This window comes from Lissotriton helveticus, chromosome 9 (genome assembly GCF_964261635.1).
Source record: "Lissotriton helveticus chromosome 9, aLisHel1.1, whole genome shotgun sequence".
Classification (NCBI taxonomy): Eukaryota; Metazoa; Chordata; class Amphibia; order Caudata; family Salamandridae; genus Lissotriton; species Lissotriton helveticus.
In genome coordinates this window covers 1,158,995,186-1,159,008,971 of record NC_136070.1, presented here as the reverse complement: position 1 = coordinate 1,159,008,971, position 13,786 = coordinate 1,158,995,186, and the positions used below count along the sequence as shown (strand labels likewise).

The window sequence follows — 13,786 nt, the reverse complement described above, 5'->3', positions numbered from 1 at the left end:
CTTGTATACTGCAATCACAACAAAATCAATCATTTAGATGCTTCTATACAAAACATTATCTGTTACCTGTTACACTTACAGCAATCTGCACTAGCTTACACATCTATTTGTTTGCACCTTGAGGCAGTTGCTGCGTATTTGCAGAACAGGCAATATCAGCCACTATTCAGAGTTCCAGTAATCAAAGCTTTCATGGAGGGGTTGAAGAGAGTGATACCACCAAGGGTTCCTCCTGCCACAGTTTGGAATCTCAACATTGTTCTCACAAGGCTCATGGGTCCACCTTTTGAACCATTACATAAGTGCCTCTTGCAATTTCTCTCACAGTAAGTTGCTTTTCTCATTATGATCACATCACTGAGGAGAGTTAGTGAGCTACAGGCATTAACCTTAGAAGAACCCTTCTTTCATCTACACAGAGATAGGGTATTTCTCGCACCAACCCTATATTCGTTTCCAAAGTGATTTCTGCTTTTCATATAAACCAATCAGTTGAGTTACCAGTATTTTTACCTCAACCTGATTCTGTAGCAGAATGTGCTCTTCCCACGCTTGACGTTAAAAGAGCTTTATTGTACATAGATAAACAAAAGATTTTCACAAAACGAAACAACTGTTTGTTGCATTTGCTACACCTCACAAAGGCAATCCGATCTCTAAATCAGGTATTGCAAGATGGATTGTTAAATGCATTCAAACCTGCTATGCCAAAGCTAAAACAACTTTATCTAAACCTCCTAAAGCACATTCCACTTGTTAAATAGGAGCGTCTACGGCCTTTTTAGGTAACATCCCTATAGATAACATTTGTAAGGAATCAACATGGTCCACACCACACACATTTATCAAATACTATTGTGTAAGATGTGTTAGCATGACAACAAGCTAATGTAGGCCAGGCAGTACTTAAAACACTATTTCAGACAACTGTAACATCTACAGGTTAGCCACCTCTTTGGGAGAATAGTGCTATATAATCTATGCAATGCATGTGTATCTACTGCACATATGCCTCGAACGGATTATGCTACGTACCCAGTAAGTATCTGTTCTTGACATGTAGAGCTGTAGATTCACATGCTCTCTCCCACCCCCCCCGGCACCTGTAGTTGTGTCAGTTTTCATTATTTGCATTATATATGCATGGACAACTCTGTACTACACTCACTCCATTTTCACCCTCTTGCGAGAAAACAATCTAACAATGGACTTGATGTCCATGCGCACTATCACCAAAAGGAGGAGTCGCCTTACCTCATGACTGGAAAAGACTTCTTCGAAGCAAAACAACTTGCAAACTTCCGGACCCAACACTAGATGACCGGAGTACGCAAAGCATGTGAATCTAGAGCTCTACATGCCAAGAACAGATGCTTACTGGGTAAGTAGCATAATCTTTTCTGTTGAATCACCCATCATCTTAAAGCCTAGTGGTTCCGTTTTCTGCTTGTTTGAAGCCAAATCCTGATGTGTTCTCGGCAGCTTTGCAAGATAGGAAAAACAGAAGATTGAAGATTGTTGGAAAGAAGGTTTTCTCTGAGGGTAGCATAGCTCTTGAATCTGTCAATGACGCATACCTGCTTGCTAGTTACATCCATACCTTGTGGGACGTGGCAGCCTTAGTGGTGCCTAAATTACCAGGCCACTACAAGGACCAGTTAATGGAGATGGGCAGAGATGGGCAGGATGCTACCAAGCATATTATTAAATCTGCATTAGATACTGAAATTCAGTGGCCAGGGCCATGGGTTCTTCAGTGACCTTGCAAAGGCATGCTTGCCTCAAACCAACTGGGTTGTCATTAGATATATAGGGGCATTAATGGATATGTCTTTCAAAGGAGCACATCTCTTCAGGGACAAGGCTGATGATGCCCTTGAAAGGTTTAAGGCAGGGAGAGCAATGACCTTATATTTGGGCCTTGAACCACATGCCAGAGATTATAGGAAATTTTGAAAAATGTTTAGGCTTTTCGTGAGGCTTCAGCTTTCACCAACATCTGCGCTTTCAACCTCCCCTGCAGCAAAACCAGCTTCTCCATCAGTATAGACGGAGAGGATAAAAAAGAGGCCAAGAGCCCCAGTATCCTCCCCCTCCTCCTCATCTTCCCCTTCACTAACTGTAAAACCACTGTAACTTCACCTTGAAGGGGCACGTGCAGCCGGTCGGAGGACGGGTATCAACCTTTCTGCGGGTTTACAAGACCATAACTTTGGACCAGTGGGTCCTTTAGATAGTAGAAAGGGGTAGGTGTGGAGTATGGCATAATCGAAAAGACGTATACTGGAGCAACGTAAAGTATTTCTTTATTAAAGGACCCCAGCCGCCAACCGCTGTCTCCCATCCGTCCATCCCCAACATTCCACATTCCTCTCATGATACCAAACATACTGTGTGACATGTTAACATAAGCCACTATGCCACAGTAAGCCCGACCCTTCCAGTAGACTCCACCCCAGATTCCCCATTCCCGGCCCCCTCAGATGGAAGGCCATCTTCTGATCCTGCAGTGGGATGTGGCAACCCTGCTGCAGAAAGGAGCTGCGGAGCTAGTTCCAGACCTGGAAGATGAGCAGGAGTGCTACTCTCTGTACTACCTGGTTCCCAAGAAGGACAGCCGTGGCTTTGTCCTATGTTAGGTGTCGGAGTCTTGAACTTGTTACAGTGCAAGGAAGAATTCAAGATTCTGTCCCTAGCTCAGGTCCTTTCGGCACTCAAAGCTTAAAACTGGATGGTGTCATGGGCTTGTAGAACACTTACTTCCACCTACCAGTCCTGTAGTCTCACAGGAGGTACTTGCATTTTGGGCTAGGGTCTACCCACTAGCAGATTGAGGTCCTCTTGTTTGGATTGACATTTGCACTGCAAGCCTTCATCAAAGTCATGGCAGTGGTGGCAGCAAATCTGAGAACCATAAACATTTCTGTATCGTGCACTTAGGTGACTGGCTACTCAAAGTCAGTTCACTACACACGGTGTCAGATCTCCTATAGGCAACCTATTGTATGCTTTTCAACTTGGGCTTTCCTGTCAACATACAATATGATTGCCATGTGATACATCAGCAAGGAGGAAGGAATGGAGTCTCATATTCTCTGTTGATAAGCCTTGAAGCTATGGGATTGGACATGCGGCATGAGATCTGGCTTGTCACCAGCCATCCATCCATATCAATGAATATCAGGCTTGACAGTCTCAGTTAGTGTAATTTTGCTGATCACGAGTGGCATATCCACATGGTGGTAGTTCATAATATCTTTACCCTGTTTGGAGCACCTCAGGTAAACCTCTTTGCTGCTCATGGCAAAGCCTATTGCCTGCAGTTTTGTGCTCTCCAGGATTGGTTGCAGGGAGCATTGGAGGATGCATTTCGGTTGAGGTGGAATTTTGAACATCAGTATGTGTTTTTTTCATACCCTTGGTACCTCTACTTCTGGGGATGGTTATCAGGATTGGGCCCTAGCCATCTGCATTGCCCCAGACTGGCTGAGAAGGCTATGGTTTGCAGACTTTCTGCTCCCCTCGTTCCATATACTTCTCATAGAAGGTCTTCACTCCCAGTAGTGTTTGATATTGCACCCCAACCTCCAGAGCCTCCACCTTCATGCCTGGAGATTCAGTGGTGACAACTGAGCATCTTCCAACTACCACCAGAGTGCTCAATCTCATAATGCCAGCTTGTTGCCCCCCACTTAATCGTTCTAATCTGGAAGGTGAAACAGATTTGCCACTAGTGCCCCAAGCAGAATGTGGATCCTTTGAATGTCTGTCTTCCTGTGGTTGCTTGTGTCGTGTTTCGCTCTATCACTGGTGCAGATGGGGTGTGCATTGGGCTCTGTCAAAGGAAACAGAGGTGCCTTTTCAATCTCTAATCATTATTTGAATTTTGAAGGGACAAACATGTATTTCCTCTTACTCCATTTTTGATGACCAAATCGGATTTTAATCTTGTTCTGATTCTTTTTTAAATTGGTGCTACTTTTTTAGCCCTTTCACAGTTGTCATATGAATCTCTTACACTTTGAAACTGTTTTCCCTGTGGCAGTTGTATTATTGAGGTACATCAGTGAGTTGCAAAAGATGAGCATCCTACTGCCTTTTACATGCTTCCTCCCAGACAAGTTAGTCCTTAGGATTTAGCGACTTGCCTCTGCAGAATGATGACCCCGTTCCATGTAGGGCAGTCCCTCACCCTTCCTACCAGTTACTCTCCACCACATTCTACATCTGTGGAGGAGTGACTTAATTGGCTGGATCCTCAGAGTTGTTAATTCTTAAATTGACCATACAGATGGGGATTAGGTCCGATGACCGGCTCTTATGGGGTATGCATACAACTAGAAGAGCAAGGCAGTCCAGAAGAGTACCTTATTGTGGTGAGTTTTCACCTCCTACCAGAAAGGGGAGGTGTTGCATGTTTTTCGATACAGTCTGGCGCTTGAAATTATTCAGCAGGTGAAGAATCTGCTGGTAGATAGAGTATCCAACTGGAAGGTCGTTACTCATGGAAACTAACTTTTTTTTATATGTTGCTTAGATCGGTGAGTAAATGACAGAGAATGACATATGGATGCTTCTCTGCTAGATTGCCATCAGTGGGCTGAGAATCGCCTTGCCACACCATGTGGACTTCTTTTTAGCTATAGGCCCATCTTCCATAATGCTTATCCGCAGTCTTCTTCATGGTTTTTCAATCATCTTATCATCTTGTTAATATTAAGGCCTTTACTGTCTTATTGCATGTGCTGCAAGCTTTATAAATTGAAATGAGCAAGAGTTCATATGCTCTTAAATCACATTCAATTGTTTTTAAAATAGCTGGCGACTTCCAAGTAGCAGAGATTATCATGCTTATTCCACCCAACCCCCTTTCTAACCCATATCTTTCTCTGCCTTTCCTCCATCTGTAGAGAACTATTTATAATAGTGTTGTCATAATATAGAACAACATTCTGCATGTGCTGCAGTTCAAAGTAGATACTAAATGTGCCCCTTCAATTCCTGTTGCATTCCTCAAGGTAAAATGTTATCCCGGTTGAAGGAAACACTTCCCAAACCGAGGATGCAAATTTCATCTCTGTATTTAGTCCTCCAAAGCAAAGCCCAAATATATACAGAAAGATCAGTAATAGGGCATTAGCCTGATGTAATAAGTGGCCCTTTTTTGAGGGAAGAGTGAATTTGCTAGCCAGTGAACTTCTTGTCTAGCATTTCCATAAAAGTATGCTAACCCTTCCCCGCTACAAGTACCATGATTCATCGTTGGGTTCCTCTACACCATGACTTAGTCATTGATCTGTAGTGTGCTCTCATTGGCGCTCTTCACAGTTAGTTTTGGTTGATATGTAATACTCAACCCCTGGGGTATTAATTCACTCATTTGATCTGTGAGAGAGGTATTACAGTCAGTCCTCTTGATCAGTGATGGACAAATAGGAAGCGGCTACAAGGTATTAGAACATTGGAATGTGGAGCACTCCACTGCAGACAATGGACTGCTCCATGCTTCAATAGGCTGGTAAAGGCCCGCAGAGCAACATTCCAATGTTATTTAAACAAAGGCCTCTCGGAGCCCGGGGGTATTTAAATCCCCTCGGGTTTTGAGAGGCCTTTGTTTAATTTGTTAGAAAATTCTGCCCTCTAGTGGCAGAATGTTCTAATAGTTAATAAACAAAAGGAATCCACTGAGGGAGGGTTTCCCTACTCAGGTTGGGAACACCCTGTGTTGTAAAATACCCCTCACACACCAAAAGGACCCTTGGTGTCATGCTTCATCATTGGGGTCTTCGCACCCCTCTACGGGATGCGGCGTGCTTCTACCAGCGACTACGCGGGAGCACTTATTTAGACTATGTGTGGTGTGTGTGAAGGAAATATTATGTGCGTGAGTAGTGAAGTTATACGGCGAATGAGGTTAAAAAGGCCTGGCTCGTGGGGTAAAAAATAATTTTAATCTGCCCCCGGGCTGGAGCTATTAAAAACGTGCAGTCAATGGAGGTGTAATATGCAAGACTATGTGCACTACCTCCCACGTGTGTGTGTCGACATGTTTCGGAGACTAGGCTCCTTCTTCAGGACAGGGTACACAAATCCCCACCTTACTCGCGTATCTCTACTTAAAACATGTATTTATTTACAAAAGTGCAAACTAGTGCAGGTCCTAATATGTACCTACAAGATGAGAAAGTCGCAGATTGTCGACCTGTAAAGGAAGGGGACAAAAAATATTTTCTGGTGGTCCGCTCCTTTAAATAAAACACTAGGCGCAGTGACCTGTGGAAAAATATACAATCATTGTGTGGGCTCCGATCACTAGACAGAAATGTCATTCTATTTGTGAATTCGTGCCTGGCGTGAAAAAAGGACATATACAAGACATACAATACACTCAACATAAAACACACACTCTAAGAACGAATTCTTTGTCCATTCCTTTTTATGGTGGTAACAATATTCAGGGTTCAGAAAAAGTGAGAGGAAAAGGAAATGAAATGAAATGGCATACTGTTATTAGTCAAATCCAATGCCTCATGAGCCTCAGGAACGTAGGGGTTAACGTGCAGATTCGCTACCTGTAAAAGGATGCATAATTCGTTCTTAGAGTGTGTGTTTTATGTTGAGTGTATTGTATGTCTTGTATATTTCCTTTTTTCACGCCAGGCACGAATTCACAAATAGATTGACATTTCTGTCTAGTGATCGGAGCCCACACAATGATTGTATATTTTTCCACAGGTCACTGCGCCTAGTGTTTTATTTAAAGGAGCGGACCACCAGAAAATATTTTTTGTCCCCTTCCTTTACAGGTCGACAATCTGCGACTTTCTCATCTTGTAGGTACATATTAGGACCTGCACTAGTTTGCACTTTTGTAAATAAATACATGTTTTAAGTAGAGATACGTGAGTAAGGTGGGGATTTGTGTACCCTGTCCTGAAGAAGTTGCCTAGTCTCCGAAACATGTCGACACACACACGTGGGAGGTAGTGCACATAGTCTTGCATATTACACCTCCATTGACTGCACGTTTTTAATAGCGCCAGCCCGGGGGCAGATTAAAATTCTTTTTTACCCCACGAGCCAGGCCTTTTTAACCTCACTCCCCGTATAACCTCACTACTCACGCACATAATAATTCCTTCACACACACCACACATAGTCTAAATAAGTGCTCCCGCGTAGTCGCTGGTAGAAGCACGCCGCATCCTGTAGAGGGGTGCGAAGACCGCAATGATGAAGCATGACACCAAGGGTCCTTTTGGTGTGTGAGGGGTATTTTACAACACAGGGTGTTCCCAACCTGAGTAGGGAAACCCTCCCTCAGTGGATTCCTTTTGTTTATTAACTATTAGAACATTCTGCCACTAGAGGGCAGAATATTCTAACAAATTAAACAAAGGCCTCTCGAAACCCGAGGGGATTGAAATACCCCCGGGCTCCGAGAGGCCTTTGTTTAAACAACATTGGAATGTTGCTCTGCGGGCCTTTACCAGCCCATTGAAGCATGGAGCAGTCCATTGTCTGCAGTAAAGTGCTCCACATTCCAATGTTCTAATACCTTGTAGCCACTTCCTATTTGTCCATCACTGAGCAAGAGGACTGACTGAAATACCTCTCCCACAGATCAAATGAGTGAATTAATACCTCAGGGGTTGAGTATTACATATCAACCAAAACTAACTGTGAAGAGTGCCAATTAGAGCACACTACAGATCAATGATTAAGTCATGGTGTAGAGGAACCCAACGATGAATCATGGTACTTGTAGCTGGGAAGGGTTAGCATACATTTATGGAAATGGTAGACAAGAAGTTCACTGGCTAGGAAGTTCACTCTTCCCTCAAAAAAGGGCCACTTATTACATCAGGCTAATGCCCTATTACTGATCTTTCTGTATATATTCGGGCTTTGCTTTGGAGGACTAAATACAGAGATGAAATTTGCATCCTCGGTTTGGGAAGTGTTTCCTTCAACCGGGATAACATTTTACCTTTAGGAATGCAACAGGAATTGAAGGGGCACATTTAGTGACTACTTTGAACTGCAGCACATGTAGAATGTTGTTCTATATTATGACAACACTATTATAAATAGTTCTCTACGGATGGAGGAAAGGCAGAAAAAGATATGGGTTAGAAAGGGGGTTGGGTGGAATAAGCATAATAATCTCTGCTACTTGGAAGTCGCCAGCTATTTTAAAAACAATTGAATGTGATTTAAGAGCATATGAACTATTGCTCATTTCGATTTATAAAGCTTGCAGCACATGCAATAAGACAGTAAAGGCCTTAATATTAACAAGATGATAAGATGATTGAAAAACCATGAAGAAGACTGCGGATATTTTACAACACAGGGTGTTCCCAACCTGAGTAGGGAAACCCTCCCTCAGTGGATTCCTTTTGTTTATTAACTATTGACCAGGGAGAATGAATCCACCTTTAATCTCTCTCTCCCCTTCTTGTTAATTTAGAATGTTCTAATAGCCTTATAGCCCTTCGTAGCTGGGCTATACCGGCTATTAAAATCCCGCTTCCTTGTTAATACTCAACCCCTGAGGTATTAATTCACTCATTTGATCTGTGAGAGAGGTATTACAGTCAGTCCTCTTGATCAGTGATAGGCAAATAGGAAGTGGCTACAAGGTATTAGAACATGGGAATGTGGATCACTCCATTGCAGACAATGGAGTGCTCCATGCTTCTACGGGCTGGTAAAGGCCCGCAGAGCAACATTCCAATGTTGTTTAAACAAAGGCTTCTCGGAGCCCGAGGGTATTTCAATCCCCTCGGGTTCCGAGAGGCCTTTGTTTAATTTGTTAGAATATTCTGCCCTCTAGTGGCAGAATGTTCTAATAGCCTTATAGCCGTTCGTAGCTGGGCTATACCGGCTATTAAAATTCCGCTCCCTTGTTGAAGGCCCTCACCTTCGGCTCGGGCCTTTAACGCTGGAGCGGGCCTTTAATAGCCAGTATAGCTCTAACGCTATATTAAAAACGTGTTGTGACCAGTTTAATAAAGTCAGTATTGTAATCCTAACTTTGCTATCACACGGTTAAAATTATAGTGCAAAGGCGATTGTGTTATGCATCCTTCATGGTGTTACTTACATGTGTCTACACACAGTAAAGCTCAATGGCATTTGGAAGGTCAAGTCATTACACAAACTAGCCACTGCTTGACTTAAAAATTAAATTAAAACTCGAAAATATCAGCCTTCATGTACTTGCCATCCAAGTCAGGAAAGAGGTTTTAGAATGCACGTTTCCCTGTCGGCTCACACAAACATTTTGGTACCATGAGCCTAATTTAAAATTAGAGGTATGGCAAATACCTATTTTGGGTTATTTGCAGTGTTCTTTCACGCTGCAAGTGTTTCATAGGTATACATAATATTGCTTTAATGTGAAGTATTGACAGGTAGTTGACTCTGCTATAACTGGATTTGTTAATGAGCACACTCTCTTAATGTGCATGGCTGATTACCCCATAGGAAACAATTGTACTAAAGTTTGCTATAAAGTCCCATTTTAATTTACATTGCAACATTATTTAAGTGAGAAGAGCTGTCTTTGAAAAAAGTCAAGAGAAGAAGTTTTAGTATGCACGGTTCACAGTCAGTTCACACACATATTTTGTTACCATACGCCTATGGTAAAAACCTATTTTTGATTACTTGCAGTGTTCTTCTTTTAATATGTTGGTGCAAATAACGGTTGTTTAGTATCTTCTTGCTTTCTCCATCCTTCCCACTCCTCTCTGGTTGTTCCGGCTAGTGAAACAATGTGCTGACCTTTGTGGCATGGTTCATGCAGCAAGCATAATTGTAGCACATGCGTTGACAGAAATACAGTATGCAAGTAAATGAATATTACAATTACATTGTATTTTAATGTATAACTAATTCATAACTGTGCTGTTTTACATTTACTCTATTTCAGGTATTCGTGCTCACTTACTGGATGAAGATAACTGTAGATTGCCAGTATGAATGAGCAACAATGAAGGACTGCAACTTCTACCTTATTCTGCTATCTCATTTTCTGAAGTTCTCTTTGTATTGCTGTTGCAACCAGAATGTGGATCCTTTTTAGCTGTCTTCACCAAATACATTATTTTAAAAGTGATAGAAACGTCAAGCAGTGGGGTTTCATATGTAGAGCCTCATCTGACCATCACCTACTCAACATTACCAACAATTACTTTCGAGATTCTCAGTAACCAGAAAAACCTGCATGGCTGGCGGAAGATAATTGGAAATTAATACCTCATTTTCCTTGCTAAACTGCCCACGGATGTAAAAGGAATGAACCCTCATCTCCACCTTATCAGGAAAGAGTCAATCATATTTCAGGATTAGTTGATTCAATATACCAGGAGTGTTGAAAAATCTTCTGCATCTTTTATGTGTGCACCTCTTGCAATTAATGCTTTCAGAGCAGCAGGAAAATATGGAATTTCAAAAGTTGACACCTCACTACTACCAACTCTGGTTCCAAACCGAAAAGGAAAACATACCTTGCTTAGGACACCGGCAGAATAGTTCAGAAACATAGCTGTATGCTGTTTAAATGGCAGAAGAATGCAGTGTTTTTGATAAATGTTTCTCCAACTAAAACTAATATCCAAATCCACAGTAAGTGTAAGATATGAGCAAGGACTTCTTGGAAACCGAATTTTAAAGAGCTATCTTTCTGGAATTTGAGCAAGTACTACATAGTGAGTCCTTCAAATCTAAGAAAAGAAAATCTACAGAAAATGCTCTAAACAAAAACAATCTATGCAGAACTCAATGGTCAATATTTCAATTAAAGACATTTCTATTTTTGTTGCAATTTTACACTTTCTATGCTATGTACTGTAACACTGATATCAGAGAAAGCACGTTATTATTTGTAGTGAAACTTGGCATTAGAAATGGAATCAAACAAGGGAACTACGAAACCTTCATCTGCGCTTCATTTGTTGGTTTCTCGGACAGTTTTAATGAAACCCTGTGAAATTTGTTCAAGATCCAAACATTTTAAAAGACATATGTACAAATGAAATATACTTAGCTAACCAAAATACTTTGTTAAACTCAGTATGCCGGAACATTTTAAAATAATATTGTCCGTGACTCTTGGGAGTTATGTGTGAGTTTCCAGGAGTCCCAAACACAATTTACGAAACCTACCTTAAGCCATTTTTATTTTGTTTCACTTTTCAAAAATCACCAGATATCATTCATTGAAAGCAAATGTAACATGTATACAAACATTCCTCTATGTATAATAGAACTGAAATATATATTTTACACAGGCAATTATTTTATAAAAATTATATGTAGGACTTAAACTTTTTTATATATAATTATCTATGCACTTTATGGGCACATCCTATGAGAGAGCAATCCAATGTCTTCCTTTCCTCATTAAATCTATGGGCCTGATTATGAGTCTGCCAGTCCAAGGACCAGCCGGACTCGCGAGGGCATGGCGGTCCAGCCACCGTCGCTCCGGCGTTCCAACTGCCGTATTACAATTTTGTCAGCTGGACCATCATTCCACGGCCGCAACTGCCAAGGAACCGCATTCCCTGGATGTCCCGAGGCGGTCAGGGGCTCAATATATGCTGACGGTGCCGCAGCGGTATTGTCATGCATATTACGAGTTTCAGGACAGTGAACGGTGTCATGAAGGTTCTTCCTCCATTAAACTGCTGGCGGACATGAAACAAAGAGGGCACTACAGGGGCTCCTCATGCCTCATCCTATGTATGGGTTGCATGCAGGGGGACACATGTTGTCCCCCCCTATGTTCATGCACCCCCACATCCCCCAAATCCAGCACGGCATTTCCTTCTTACTTCATGCCATGCTGGAACATGCTGTAGCGGTACTGCTGCAGAGCCTTTCTAAGGCATACATAGGTGCCTTTGTAAGACACTGTCGCAGGAACACCGTGCCATCCACACGCCCACCCGATCATGAAAAACTGGTAATCCGGCGGCAGTGCGGCGGCCCTGTTTGACGGTCATGGAGCTGGGCGGTGGAATGGCGGCCTGCTCCTGTACCGCCAAACTCGTAATCGGGCCCTATGTTTTCATTACACAACTACTTCATATGTACGAATGTCCTAGGGGCATATTTTCAGATGTCTCAAACAGCAGTTTTCAATGTACCTGTTTCTAAGTACATTAGTTGCAATACAAACTGATGTTGAAATAGTTTTAGACTGATGTAAGTCGACTAGCGTTTGTCCCAGAGCTAATCATATCATGCTCATCTTTTTTGGCCGTGACAGCACGTCAATTCAAATGGAACTACTCCTGCATCACATTTAAAGTCTGTTAGTGATATTTTCTGGCTATAGAGAGGTGTTGCCCTGAGTGAGTGGTGCACATATAGACTCAGAACTAGAAGCTTTTAAACATTTGACTTGCCAAAACAAATGAAGGCATTTTGAGCACCAGTGGTCTTCTAAATCAAGTCAAACTCTAAATGTGTACAAATCTTAATCTCAACTTGGTCTGAAATCCGAACCATTAAATTAAATGTCTAATTGATTTCCTGCATACGTTTTTCAGCCTGTGACAACAAACCTATCACTCACCGGGCACTGAAAATTAAAACTAATGAGTTTATTCCACAGTAGTGTTTTGCTGCTGTAAGAAAATGATTTAGCTTTTGTGAGAAGATACTGTGATCTACAACTATAAAATGTTTTCAGTCTATAATCATTAATGAACATTTGAAAAATGCTGGAATGCAGAACTCTCATCCACAAAGTCCCTGTTCCAAGTCCTGAAGTTTTGAGCAAAACATTCAGTTGTCTATACAGTGATAGAGCAAAAGCCGACGCTATATTTTGACATTTACCTGACTACTTACATTTCTGGTTCCAGTATTTCTTTTTTTTATTTGCTAGAGGCGAAAACTAAACTCCAGGGCCCAACAGTGTATAATAAAGTCAAGCCACGGATTCTCTCACTATCTTGAGCTTGCCACTACATTATGGCATCAGGCAAAGCAAGGGCAAGGAGAGATGACAGTGAAGAAGAAAAAAACCGAAAGTAGGGCGTGTTGAACATTTTTGACAGGGCTGATTTTGGTTACCATTCTTAAGCTGATCACAGTTTACACCGAAGTTTGCAATAGCACCCTACATCACTATTAGACTGACGATGGGTGCAGAAAACAGCTAGGGGTTGTTAATGACAAATGCTTATTCAGTCAATTCTTGTTTGTAAATTAATTGGTAATGTTATTATTGGTAATGTTATTACCTCTTTAAGTCTTCCATTTTGGTCATAAACCTAAGCAAATTTATTTACAGACTGAAAAATAGGTAGTCTCACTGATTGACAAAGTGTTCAGATAATCATAAATATTGCATGGGGAAGTAATATTTAGCCTGGGAAAAATGTGTACCTGTTCCTTCAATTTGACACACCATGTTATGAATACAAATCATTGAAAATTCATAATTTATTCTTCATTTATCTTGTTTTTTGTACTTGTGTCCATTATCTTAATATTGCATTTATTAAAAAAACGACATTTCAATAATTCTTTTTATTAATTTTTTTAATGCAAAACTTCTTGTTACTTTAGTAAATAAATAATTTTTTTGAAGTATATACCAATGCCGGGTTTTGCGTTTAATCACGTCAAAAAGTATGTACAGAATATTAATCTTTATGCAAATGTTAACTATGGTAAGTGAGGTTTTATTCTCTTTTTTTTATTAAATGGACACAATCATTTGTTTGTAAGTAAGTAGGTTGTAATGTTAACAAGAATAAGG

At 41.2% G+C, this 13,786-nt stretch overlaps 1 protein-coding gene across 1 annotated transcript in view; it reads left to right on the top strand.

Moving 5' to 3' along the window:
- The window catches only part of NINJ1 (ninjurin 1), a 220,857-nt gene extending 207,312 nt beyond the window's left edge, over nucleotides 1–13,545 (top strand). The window contains exon 4 of the mRNA XM_078661611.1: nucleotides 9,941–13,545. The gene's annotated coding sequence lies outside the window, so the exon portion shown is untranslated. The remainder of the gene's footprint in view (nucleotides 1–9,940) is intronic.
- The last annotated feature ends 241 nt before the right edge of the window (nucleotides 13,546–13,786 follow it).